The sequence below is a fragment of the Dromaius novaehollandiae genome, chromosome 2 (genome assembly GCF_036370855.1).
Source record: "Dromaius novaehollandiae isolate bDroNov1 chromosome 2, bDroNov1.hap1, whole genome shotgun sequence".
Lineage (NCBI taxonomy): Eukaryota > Metazoa > Chordata > Aves > Casuariiformes > Dromaiidae > Dromaius > Dromaius novaehollandiae.
The window spans coordinates 137869521-137881595 of NC_088099.1; positions in this window are offsets into that span (position 1 = coordinate 137869521).

The window sequence follows — 12075 nt, forward strand, 5'->3', positions numbered from 1 at the left end:
GGCACCGAGCTGCCCGGTCACGGTTTATCCCTCCCTCTGCCCCCCCCCCCCCGCCTCCCCGTGAGTTTTCAGTGAGGAGAAATTCCCTCTCCTCAGGTAGAAAAGTTTTTTGACCTCCGCCTTAATATGTCCCTCCTCTCGCTGAACTTCGCTGGGTGCGGTTTCTCCTCACTGTGCGAGTGGGTATATATTGCTCGCTTTCCAGACAGCAAATATAACAAAGCAGCCCCCATATTTAGAAGAAATTATGTGTGGGGTTTATTTTGACAGACTCACTTTAAGCGGCAGAGTCGTTTTCTTTTTAGACGTTACCATCCTCCCTCGGCCAAGTAATACCTCCTGATCTGCCAACCTCTAATTTTGGGCTATGTCGCTTGGGTTTTGCAGCTCTCCCACCTGCCAAAGGAACAGTGCCCCGCTTCATTCTTCACCAAATTAATAAACAAATAAATAAAAGCGGCGGGAACGCGTCCGCACTTGGCCGCGCGCGGGGGCGGGCGGCGCCCAGCGCTCCGCGGGGGCGAAGGGGGTGTCGGAGGCGGCGGCGGGGCCGCTGCGGGCGGAGAGCTGCGAGCGGCACCCGGCGGCCCGGAGCCCGCGGCGGGGCTGGCGGCTCCCCGCAAGCCGGTTTTGCGGAGCGGAGAGCACGGCCGCCCCCCCGTGCGCGGGCTGCCTCGGCATCGCCGTGTCCTGGAGCCCCAGTCAGCGGGTCATCTAACTGTGTTTCAGCAGAGGAGCTGGAAGTTGAGGTGGCTAAAACGGGGCAGCAACAGGGTCCGTGCCGGCCAGGGTTTGGGGAAGAAAAGGGCGGAGGGTGGGCAGGCGAAAGAGGGAGGGAGGAATAAAACACTTGCTGTCTGTGTTGGACACCGGGTATCACCGAGAGGCCAAAGCCTTCCTGGAACAAGTGGCTGCGGGTTCCCGCAGCGCGGCCGTGCCAGGGCTGCAGGGAGGAGGGAGGGGGCTGACGCCTGGGCCGCCGCGGCTCCTTCCCCCACGCGCAGCCGGGGCCTGGGGTTTCCCGGGAGGGAGCCGGGCGCACCGCCGCACAGACCCCTCCAGCACCCCTGGCAGGGAGGGGCGGCAAGGGGGCTGCTGCGCCGCGCACCCCTAAGCCCCCTGCATCCTCCGCTCCCGCACTTGCCTGTCTCCAAGAGCTGGCAAGCAGCTCCCAGCTGGAGCTCACTGAGACCCCACAGGAGTCACCCCACCCGTCGGAGAGTGCTGAAACGAGATAGGATAACGTGGCAGACCAATGCGATAAGTGTGTGTGTGTGTGTGTGTGTGTGTGTGTGTGCGCGCGCGTGCCCTGCGGGGTGCTATACATACATACGCGTATGCGCTGCCGGCGCGGGGGAGCTGCCCCCCCCCCCCCCCCCCGGGTGGGGGACGCCAGGCACCGACCGGCTTTGCAAAGGCTGCGGGGGAGGAGGAAAACCAAAGCGGGAGGACAGCGGGCGCCGCGGGGCTGCTCGCAGGCGGAGCCGTCCCCTGGCTGCCTGCTCCCCCGCGCCGCGCCCGGGCGGCAGCGAGCCCCGCGCTTCCCCCGCCCCGGCGGCCTCGGGGGTCGGGGCGCTGCGCCGGGGGGTCGCGGCGGCTCCGCTCTGCTCGGCGCGACGGGGCGGCGCGGGGCTGACTCGTTTCATCCCACCGACGCTGTGTGGAGCTACGAAAGCAGGGAAAAAAAATCCCACGGTTTAAAGTGGCAGCGTTAGGTGCAACTGAGGGACCCTCTTCTCCGTCTCGGTTTGGTCCCCAGAGCGGGCCGGGCTGGTTGTTGTTGATTGGGGTGGGGGAATGCAGCGGTGGCCTTAGCTGTATCCTCTGGGCCCCGTTTTAGCTCTTGGAAATGTTATTCTTTAGTCAAGCAGAGATTATCAGGAAGGGTTAAATGCCCTATGAAAGGAGATTTAGCTTTGCTTTTGTGTAGCTCCCCTTCCAGCCCTTTCCCTCTATGCAGTTGTTTAGGCTTCTTGGAGTGATGTTATTTTTTGCTACATTTTACAGTTAAAAGGCCTTCTTCTGCCAAGCTGGGGCAAACAAAAGTGTTTCTGTTCCTTATGATTTCCTTTTATAAATATTAACTTCGGTAATGTGCAGTGAGCCATTAAGGGGGAAAAGGATTTTAAAAGACAGCTTCATGAAAGCTAAATGCAAAGATAATAGAGTTGCTCTGAAGAGTGTAGCTAAATGTTGAGCTGATAGATGCATAAGAATATGCAGTGATAGGTTTCATGCCTAATTGAACAGATTTGTACTTCGGTCCTCATCTAGAGATACAGATCCTTATTTTTCCCTGTTTCTTAATAGTGATTGATGTTAACAGACTTCTTGATAGATACAAGCTAACCAAGTTATCTGTCCTACTGTGGTTCTATCAAAAGATTGAATGATTTCAACAGGCAGTTCTCCTGACAAGACTGAAAAAATAAATGATTACAACCATATATATTATCATCCAAGTCCTAATACATGTATCTCAGGGAAATGAAATAATGAGTGAAATGTAATGAACTGAAAACTCTTCTGAGTCAAACAGAAGTAAAGCAGAACTGCATCCATCCTTGCTCCTGGCCTTGTTGAGGAAGGCCACACTCTACCCTTGAGAGCACAGTTAAACAAAGTGGATACGAATGATCCTTTACCAAAGTGGATACGAATGATCCTTTACAATCTCTTAACTACTCTGGTTAGAGCCAATCCCACATGTTGAGATAGCTTGGATGCAGTTCCAACAGGGACAGCCTCATCTGTTTTACCTATTGAAGCCACCTTCCCTTACAACTTGCAAGCTTGGATATAGATTAATCGATACATGCCATATTCCCCCTAGCTCTGTGTGTGTGTGGGGGGGGGGGAACTGTCATCCATAATGGAGACCTATCCCCTTTCTTTTATGTGAAGAGGAAGGGTAGCATAATACCCTTGCTTATGTAAGTAAGAAAGTTTTGTTTTCACGAGAGAAAGCTATTGCAGTTTTCCCTGCCAGAGCTTTCAAGTTCTTCCCATACTTGTTAAAAAACACATATCATAGTTACAAGTTTTATTAAAAGTAAGAATATGCTGAAGATGGACTCTACCGAACCAGATGAAAAGTGTGCAATTTTTTAAATCATTATCAAGCTGATTGTATGAAATATGTGTGCCTGTCAGTTTTACACAATATTAGAAGGTTAATATTGTATTGCATTCTTGCTTCAGGCAGCACAAACATAACATAGGATTCTTACATTCACAGAATTCATATTTCAAACAGGTTTAGAATGTAATCAAGAACATGAATCAACATTTAAAGTCAGATTGGGTGAGCCAGAAGTGTTTTTGTGTAGTATGGGCAGCATTTGTTAAGAAATGTCACACAATATGACATAAACTGGTGGTGGCTTCTGTTGTAGATTCTGCAGCTTTAGGAGGCTGGCATCACTTCAAGCTGCCCATCAAGGATGGGATGACAGAGAAAGAAGAGAGTTAAAAATGGAAGAAATAGAAGATAAAGATGAAAAAAAAATGGCTTTGGCTAAAAGATGTGGGGTTGGAGGGAAGAATGTCACACAACAAGAAAGTAGTGACATCCTTTGTAAAACTGTATTGACTACCTATCTATGAGCAGCTATTTGTCCTCTTTCCCCTTAGCGGAACCCAATCTCTTTTCCAGTTAAAGGATAGTTCACTTTGATCGTGGGCAGTGATTCTGACAGCTGGCAACCAGACATTTGTGTCTATATCTGTGACATATAACTCCTCACTGTGGAAAAGCTGGGTAACAAGCAGGAGAGAACTAAGGGCCAGAAAAAGAAGTTACAGCTGCATCACTATATAGGGAAAAAAGAGACCTTTATCCAAAACCAGTGCAAGACAGTGGGCATCCATTCATGTAGCAGGTCCTAGCAGTTCTGGTAGAACATCCTGGCTATCCACCATTATCTGCTCTTTCCTTGACAGAACCCAGCTCTTTATCATTTTGAAGCCATCAGCCGTATTGAATACACTGTAGTCTGCAAATAAAGGCAAGGTATCCCCTCCCCCATTTTAAGCATGAAAATCTATAACCGAACCTGAGGCATGGATGACGTTCATTTACAAGCAGCTTTGGTTTTAGTCACAAAGTAACTCAAATAGACCTCAAAATGTGTCTTTATTTCTTAGAAAGTATCAGTTCTTCTTTATTCACATGAAAATAAATACTCAGTTAAAAGACATTGTCAGCCTATAAGAAGATCTCGTTAAGTAGAATATCAAAAGACAAATTGAAGTGAAACTCACAGCACTGATGGGATTTCTATTGTCTCCATCAGAATAGAATTAATATACTTTCAGTATCCATTTCTGGAAAAGATATGGCAGTTGTAGCTCCCTCAAGGATGGGTATAACATGCTTCATAATAAGTAGGTCACAAGGCCATCTATGAGCATCAAGCTCTTGGTACTCCCTATATTGCAGTAGAAATGCAGAGCACATTCCCAGTTTCTGATGAGTTAATATTATTTTTAAATTCCATTCACAGACTAGTAATAATCCACACAGCTGAGTCCAGAAAAGGCTACAAACATATTCCTTCTCATTCTCCTGCAACTAGTCTAAACTAAACTCCAAGAAAATATGGAAAGTGATTTACCAGTATCTGGCACACTTATATAAAATAATGTGTCACCATGTCTTGTAATCTTAAAATCTGACTGGAGAAATGGCAGAGACCAAAATAGCCTTTATAGTCTGTGGGTGCCCAGAGAACTGCAGCTATATTCCATAATATTCCTTGCTGCCATGGTTTGTTTCTCAAGAGCTCATGTTTAAAACTCTTACTCACGTAGACCCAAACACAGACATGGGGGTTTGTTCAGGCTGCAACTGCATATGCTTATTTATTTAAATCTCTCTTTTCACATGTAAACAGGATATTAGCAATTCCATATGAATATTTCTTTGAAATTCTGAGCTTTTCAAATAATCTCAAAGCCTGGAGAATTTAAACCCACATACATTGAAACCAAACAGCAGAAAACCTCAGAGAAGCCAGACTGTGAAGTTCATAGCCTTAAATTCTTTCCTTAATCCCAAATTTTATATGCAGTCTGTACATCATGTTCAGCACTGTTCTTATTTATGCCAGTCTATAATTGGCTTGCATCTGATGAATGAGTATTTTTAACCTATGAGAGAGTTTGGGTAAAATTATAACAAAGGATTTTAACTAGTTTCAGGGAAATTATCTGTGTTATCTGTCTTACTAATTAATTTATTATAATAAATTATCACAAATTTAGAAAGGGCAAGTTCAGATTCATAGGCTATAATTAGTAGAATCTAAGAAAATTATCAATTACATTTTCCTGTATTATCCTCACTACAAAAACTTATCTCAGCATTATCCCGATTATCCTATTTCTTCTTTCTTTACCAAAAGAAGATAAAATTATCCTCTGTGCTTTTAAAAATCAACTTACACATTGCAAAGTTCAGAACTGTTTTTTTTTCCCCTTTGGAAAGAAAATAACTGATAAAAAACATGTTTCATTTAAAAATAGCTAACTTACAGTCTGTAATATTTACGAGTCTACATAAGAAAGCCAGAAAGATAAAAGGTGACTGAGGATGAGGAAAAGAATTATTTCTATTAGTTTTGTGATGTTTAAAGCAGTAGTTAAAAGATGTGACAGTGGAATTCAGATATGGAATGTCATCTGCGAATAGTGTAATGGATTATACTATTTTGAAATGTATGTGGATCCAACTAGGCTTATAAAATGATTGCTGTGTTCCTGGAATTAAAGTAAGTGTTGCTGTACACTTGAGACAGTTTGTGTGGGTGGGATGAAAATCATAATTTTGCCCAAAAGTTGAAACATGAACCACTCTGCAAAAAGGTATAAAGACTTAGGTACAAAATTATAGATGCTATAGATAATCTCTGATGGATGGATATTAGACCATGGTCTTCCCAGCATCTTCAGCCTGGCCCTAGTGTTTGCCTGTGGGATGATGAAGAGAGCAACGGCTGTTTAATCAGCAAATGCTTCCAGACAGCTCAATATTTTTTCACACTCATTCATAGCCCCAAGTCAAGGAGAGGTGGTAAAAAGGAGGTGCTTCTGTGGCTGCCAAAGAAATGGGACAGTGGTTCCAGCTATGTATAAATGAGGTAAGCCTTCCCAGCCAGAGCCACCACTGCATCCCTCCAAACCTTCAATAGCAGGGGCAGCTCTGATTGCCCCTCCTCAGTCACACAACAGCAACCTGCTGATCTGTAAGAGCACTGGAGGGTGAATTCAGTGCCTACTGTAAACGGAAAGAATGGCTGCCTCACTGTGGAAGAAGGGGACATAGATATTTCTTACTGCGAGGAACACGTGATATGTGTATGTATGGAAGGGTGAACATTGTGTGCTGATCCTGGACACAAGTGCAAAGGAGAATACATTGAACCTGACCGAGTCTGACTGTCCTGTGGAACCTAAATCGCTTTTCTACCATGATATATGTGGTTTGGAGGCAAGAGCTGTGCCATACCCAAGGGGAAAACCATCTGCGCAGAGGGAGCTGCACCATATACAGATGTTTCTTGAAAAAATTGTCCCCAGCTCAGAGTTACTGCAGTATATGACCCATGGTGTCCCTGCATTAGCTGAGTCAAATATTCCAGATTCCTAGCTACTAAATAATAAGCATTGCTCTTCCACCATGTAGACACTCTTGACGGGTTTGTTCCTCCTCCTAGCTATGGATTGTAACTCACAGCTGTGAAATAGGCCCTGACAGTGCTCTGTGTACTTCTCCCACGACACTTTGGTGCCAACTGCTGAATGTGCCAGTTCTTACTTTCATCGCTCTGTCATTAGTCCAGTGCCTCATGACTCTGGTCTTTGCTCACTCCCTGCCTTGATTATGCTTAGACAGCTCTCTCTTTTCAGCACTTCTAGCCTTAAGCCTTAGGCTTTCTTGAGAAGATGTCTATCAGAAAACTAGTTGGTTGCCATGTTTTTCAATGACTTGACCAGGGACCAAAATGAGATGAAGAGCAATAACAGAAATCTTATTTACATCTTTATTTTATTTTTTTTAATGGACTACTTATTCACTACAATAATGGCTTTGTTATCTACTCAACTACCCTCCCAGTGATCTCCCATTTAAACCGATGTTGTGTGCTACTTTTCTGTTTCAGCCTAATACATATGATATGGCTACAGCATCTTCGTACTGTTCCTTTGTCCCTGCCTTAGAATGAGTACTCTTGGGGTCTCACCTATCTGTTATGCTGCTACAAAACAGCTTTTCTGAGCACACTGCTACGGAAGCTTCTGTAGAAGTTGTACTTTCCTGGGTGGTGTGAGGGCAGGACTCATCCCACTGCTCCATGAGGGAGCAGGGCAGCCCAGCCCTGGGCATTGGGCACCTCCACAGGGACCGGCTGAGAGACTGGCCGGTGGGTTGGGATTTGTGGCCAGGCAGGGCCATAGCGGGTTGGAGCCTGGCACCATTACAGCAACAGGGCACAGAGACTAGTGGCCCCAGGCTGGACTGAAGTGGAGTCTGGGTCCTGGGCCTGGGCAGGGTGAGCTGGGCTCCCAGGTGAGACTGGTTGGGGCCACTGAGGCTTATCGGTGCCCTCAGGACTCTGCAAGCAGCCTCCCCTCCCAGCACAGTGTGTCCTCCCATCTTACAGAGCTCTGGGCTTGGAAGGGACTTGCTGTAGGTGGATTAAATCGCTATGGGTTGTCATAGTGCTGTTTTGGGGAATGGGGAGCAAGGGCAGGGACAGAGAACTGGGGCAGGGACACAGCATGGGAGACTTGGGGCTCAGTGTAGGGGGTTCATGCTAGCTATGAAGAATCCTGGAGATGACATGGGGTGCATGTATACTGGGGGCGTGTGGGGAATGGTGTTCAAGCCACACCTGACGAGCCCTGGAAGCTGGGTGGACTTGGTCGGGGACAGGTGGAAGCAGGGGCTGAGTTGACTGTGGGGAGCCCCAGAGGTGCTGGATGGGCTTGAGGGCTGCAGACAAGTCTGCATGCTTCCCACAGTGTAGCTCAGGCAGGGGCTGACAGCCCCGGCTTAGCTGACACAGGCTCCTGGGCCATGGGCAGGGTGCGGGGGGGGGAGGCTGGCTAGGGCCATTAAGGCCTATTAGTGCCCTCAGGGCCCTGACATGTGATATAAACAGAAAATATTTAGTATGTCATCCTTCTCTGGAGGAGTCACTGTATTTACTGGGTGAAGCAGGGCCTGCCACTTTTCTGACATAGGCAGAATCTAAGACAGTCCTACTGCAAAGATTTGGGGGGGGGGGGTTGTCTTTTTTTTGCACCGTGTATGTGTACACCAGAAGATTAACACTCATTACAAAAACAAATGTACTGAACTGAAGCTCCAGCTCTGATACAGCATTTCCCAAGAGCTGTTTATTCCAGGGCAAAGTGAGCCCTCATGCAATTCCAGCACTGTGTTGCTCACAGTTACAAAAAAGAAACACCCACAGCAACATATTCAGAAATTAAAAAATATTTTTTTTTAATTAGTATAAGCAAGGCTTGCATGAAATATGCCTCATTTTTATATAAGGAAAAACATTTTGACATAGTACCTTTGAAGTGTTCCTTCTGAGATGCAGTCAGCTGGAACAAAAGCTAGCAATGACGTTGGACTATCCACCTCTGCTTGTCTGTTACAGTAATAATGTGTGTCTTCCAAGTATTACATCTCTATAAATATTATATCTTTATGAAACACTTTTTCACAGAAGTAAAATGAAGGAGGGAATAAACTCAGTAGCTTTTCCAAGTTATATAGGAGGTCCATTAAAACTAAGAGTTTCTAAAGTCTTTGTTTAAACATCTGAATTATCTCAGTCCTAGATCAGTGCCCTGATCTTGCTGCCTGCATTATCTTCCCCCTTCCTGGAGGGAACTCCGCTAATTCAGACACTGTGGAAAAGCTTTAGCAGCACTTAGAAGCACAGAGGAAACATAACGACTGTCTTTAAATATAACTTTATCCAGTCACAAGTATCATTCCAGCAATTCAAGTAATACGGTTTCCCCATATCCATAGTAACTATTTCTATGGGCAAAAACAAGCCATCCAGGAAAGGGTTACTGAGTTATAGCCTTAAATTCGTGATATTACATTTAATATTCTATTTTATCTAAAAACAGCATGTATCCCATGTTCTGTCCTAGGTGACTTGCAAGTTGGGCTCACATGATGAGCTTCACATTGAATTTTAACTGGTTGATCTTTGCAAATTTTACTGTATTGTGCCCACTAGCTATTCATTAGCTCATGAAGATGCTTTGCTTTCCTTTGTTACAAATATTTACCAAAAAAAATCATTTATCCTCTTCTGTAGACATTTAATTATTTTAGTAGAGTTTGTGTTATGGTGATGAAAGGCTAACTGAGGAAAACAATTCAGTACTATTTAAATAACTGAATTAGAATATTTATTGCTTTCAGAAGAGTAAACCATGTCTGAAGCATATTTTGTTCCTATTTCTCTCTTTAGTAATACCTCTCAAAAGTGATGTGATATTATTTGCATATGTGATGAAAGTAGTCATAATTTAACACAGCTACTCAGATTTTAATTACAGCTTGTTCATAACGGAAATAAACCACAGATCAGTACGTGATAGTTGGACATTTTCATTTATAAGGTTAACAAGCCTTCAAAGTGGACCTCGGCTTAAAAAAATAGAAAATAAAAAGGTGGACATGCATATCAAAACAATCCTATTTTTCACCATAGGTGTTACTGGGAGAAGACTATATACAAATGGGTCAGAGAGCTATCATAAAATTATGAAATCACTAGCAAAACCTGTAACAGAGTTGCATGGGTATGAAATGAATATAAATTTCTGTTTTTTTTCCAAATGACACTAGCCAGTGAGTTAGATTTTATGCCAATATTATTATGAATGCTTTAAGGAAATGCTAACTATGTACTCTGCATAACTTTTCATTGAAAATATCTGAAATTGGGGTTCAGTTATATTTTTTTTCTATTTTTGATTAATAGTTCTTAAAAGAAGCAAAAATAAACCCCCAGGAATTGAATAAAGCATGATAAAAGGGTAACTACATTTTAAACATATGCAACACATGCATTTTATAAATTAAATCGTTGTGGTATTTATCAGTTATATCAGACCAGAAATGGGGAGAAGTTTCATTTTTATTTGGAAATGTTGTGGTGTTGATGTTTTAATGAAAATAAATGAAAACAAAAGCAAAAAAATCTCAAAAATTTCCAGGAAAATAAAAATTCAAAAAAGGTTCCTTTTAAGTCAGTCAAAATATTTATTATGTTTTCTTCTCATATTCGGGATAGTGAAATGAGAAGTTATTCCGAACCAGAAAAATCCACGTTTTCCACTCTGATAATATCAGTTTATTTCAATGTTTACTTCAAAACACAATTCTGTCAAGCTGACTTTTGGCACTGTGGCTCCCCACCAAAGTGCTTTTAATGCATTGGCTTTCCTACAATGGAATCATTCTACCAAAAAAATTCAGATTAATTCTGTTTACAACAGGAAGTCTGTGGTGCTGTTAATGCAAGCTGTTTTGACTAACTGAAATCTGAGTGCAAGCTAGTATTTTATCAGACTGAAAGCTGGAACAATCACATGCAGCAGCTACCATACAGGGGTTGATGTACAGCTGCTTATAGATAAAGCAGTCACTTCAACACATGGGCTGGCTACTTCCTACAAGTTTTATATTACAATGCTCTCTCCCTCTCTGGAGACAAAAAGGACTATTAATCTGAAGCCAGTTAAGGAATAAAGACACATTCTGACAAAGTGAAATATTAAAAAAAAGGGCGGGGGGGGGGGAGTCAAAGACAAAACATGGCAATTTTTGTTATAAATCTCCCTTCTGATAAAAAGAGAATTCAAGGAACTGTCATATATATTAAGTATTATTCCTGGTACATCAGACAGAAGGTTCTGTCTGGCCTTTATGGCTCTGTTGTCTAAATTATGGTTTTTGCTTGTGGCTTCCCTGGTCCCAAAATAGCTTAATGCTACTGGATCACACAGAAGAATCACTTAGGAGGTGCTCCGCAGCCTCTTGTGGTTAAGTACACTGCTAAAACTGCAACCCAGACATGAAGACTCTGTGGAGAGACTCTGAAGACTGACATTTGGAGCTAAAAAGGACCTTAGAAAATCTCTTACATTTGTCTGGCAAACTCAGATTTATTCCCATCGACCCTCCTGAGCTTGATATCCTGGACTGCGCGATAATCTAAGATCTTTCCTGAAGCTGAGTTCCCCCGAGTGCCCCTAATATCACTAGTCCATTGGTAACGAGGCTTAAAGTCTCAAGACACCCTGAGATCTTTCAGCGCTGAGCTACTCCCATGTTTACAGGCTTCACTAAGCTCCATGCTCCTCAAACAGTAACATCTCAGATGCCATCTTCATTCTGATTTCTTTTCATATTGTAGTCAGTTAATCTCTCCTGTCCACTGTTGTTCATTCGGAGTGTTAAGATGAGGACATTTATTTATGCATTCTACCTATGCTATATCTGAGACTCTAAGGAGGAAAGAGCAAAAGTAAATTAGAGAGCTCTTCACAGAACTGGAAAGAATAATAGTGATATTTTGTAATAGCAGATGGTGAAGGTCACAGGGAGCTGTGTGCATGCATGCACATACACATTAGAAGTCCCTGAAAATTGGCAGTTGGGACTCTGATATTTGAATACCGGAAAATACTGTAATTGTAACAGAATTCTGAAATACTGAATGTTAAATTTTGAGTGCTGTTCTCTCTAGGTGTCTTTAATTCACATACAAATAATATATAAAACCATTGTTTAAAACAACTTGTAGGACATAAAGCATATTAGAGATTTGAAGAAAAGTTTTTTTGTAAGAGTGCTTCAATGTTCATAGCATCAGGGTCAATCTGACATATTATAAATCTATGAATAAATATCTTTTAAAAAAATAGAGATGCCATGGTAGAAGAAACCAAGCTGGAAACATTCATAATATCTGGAGTTGTGATAAAAGGGTCTTTTTAAAAAGGAAAAAAGAAAAAAAATATCAGATTCAT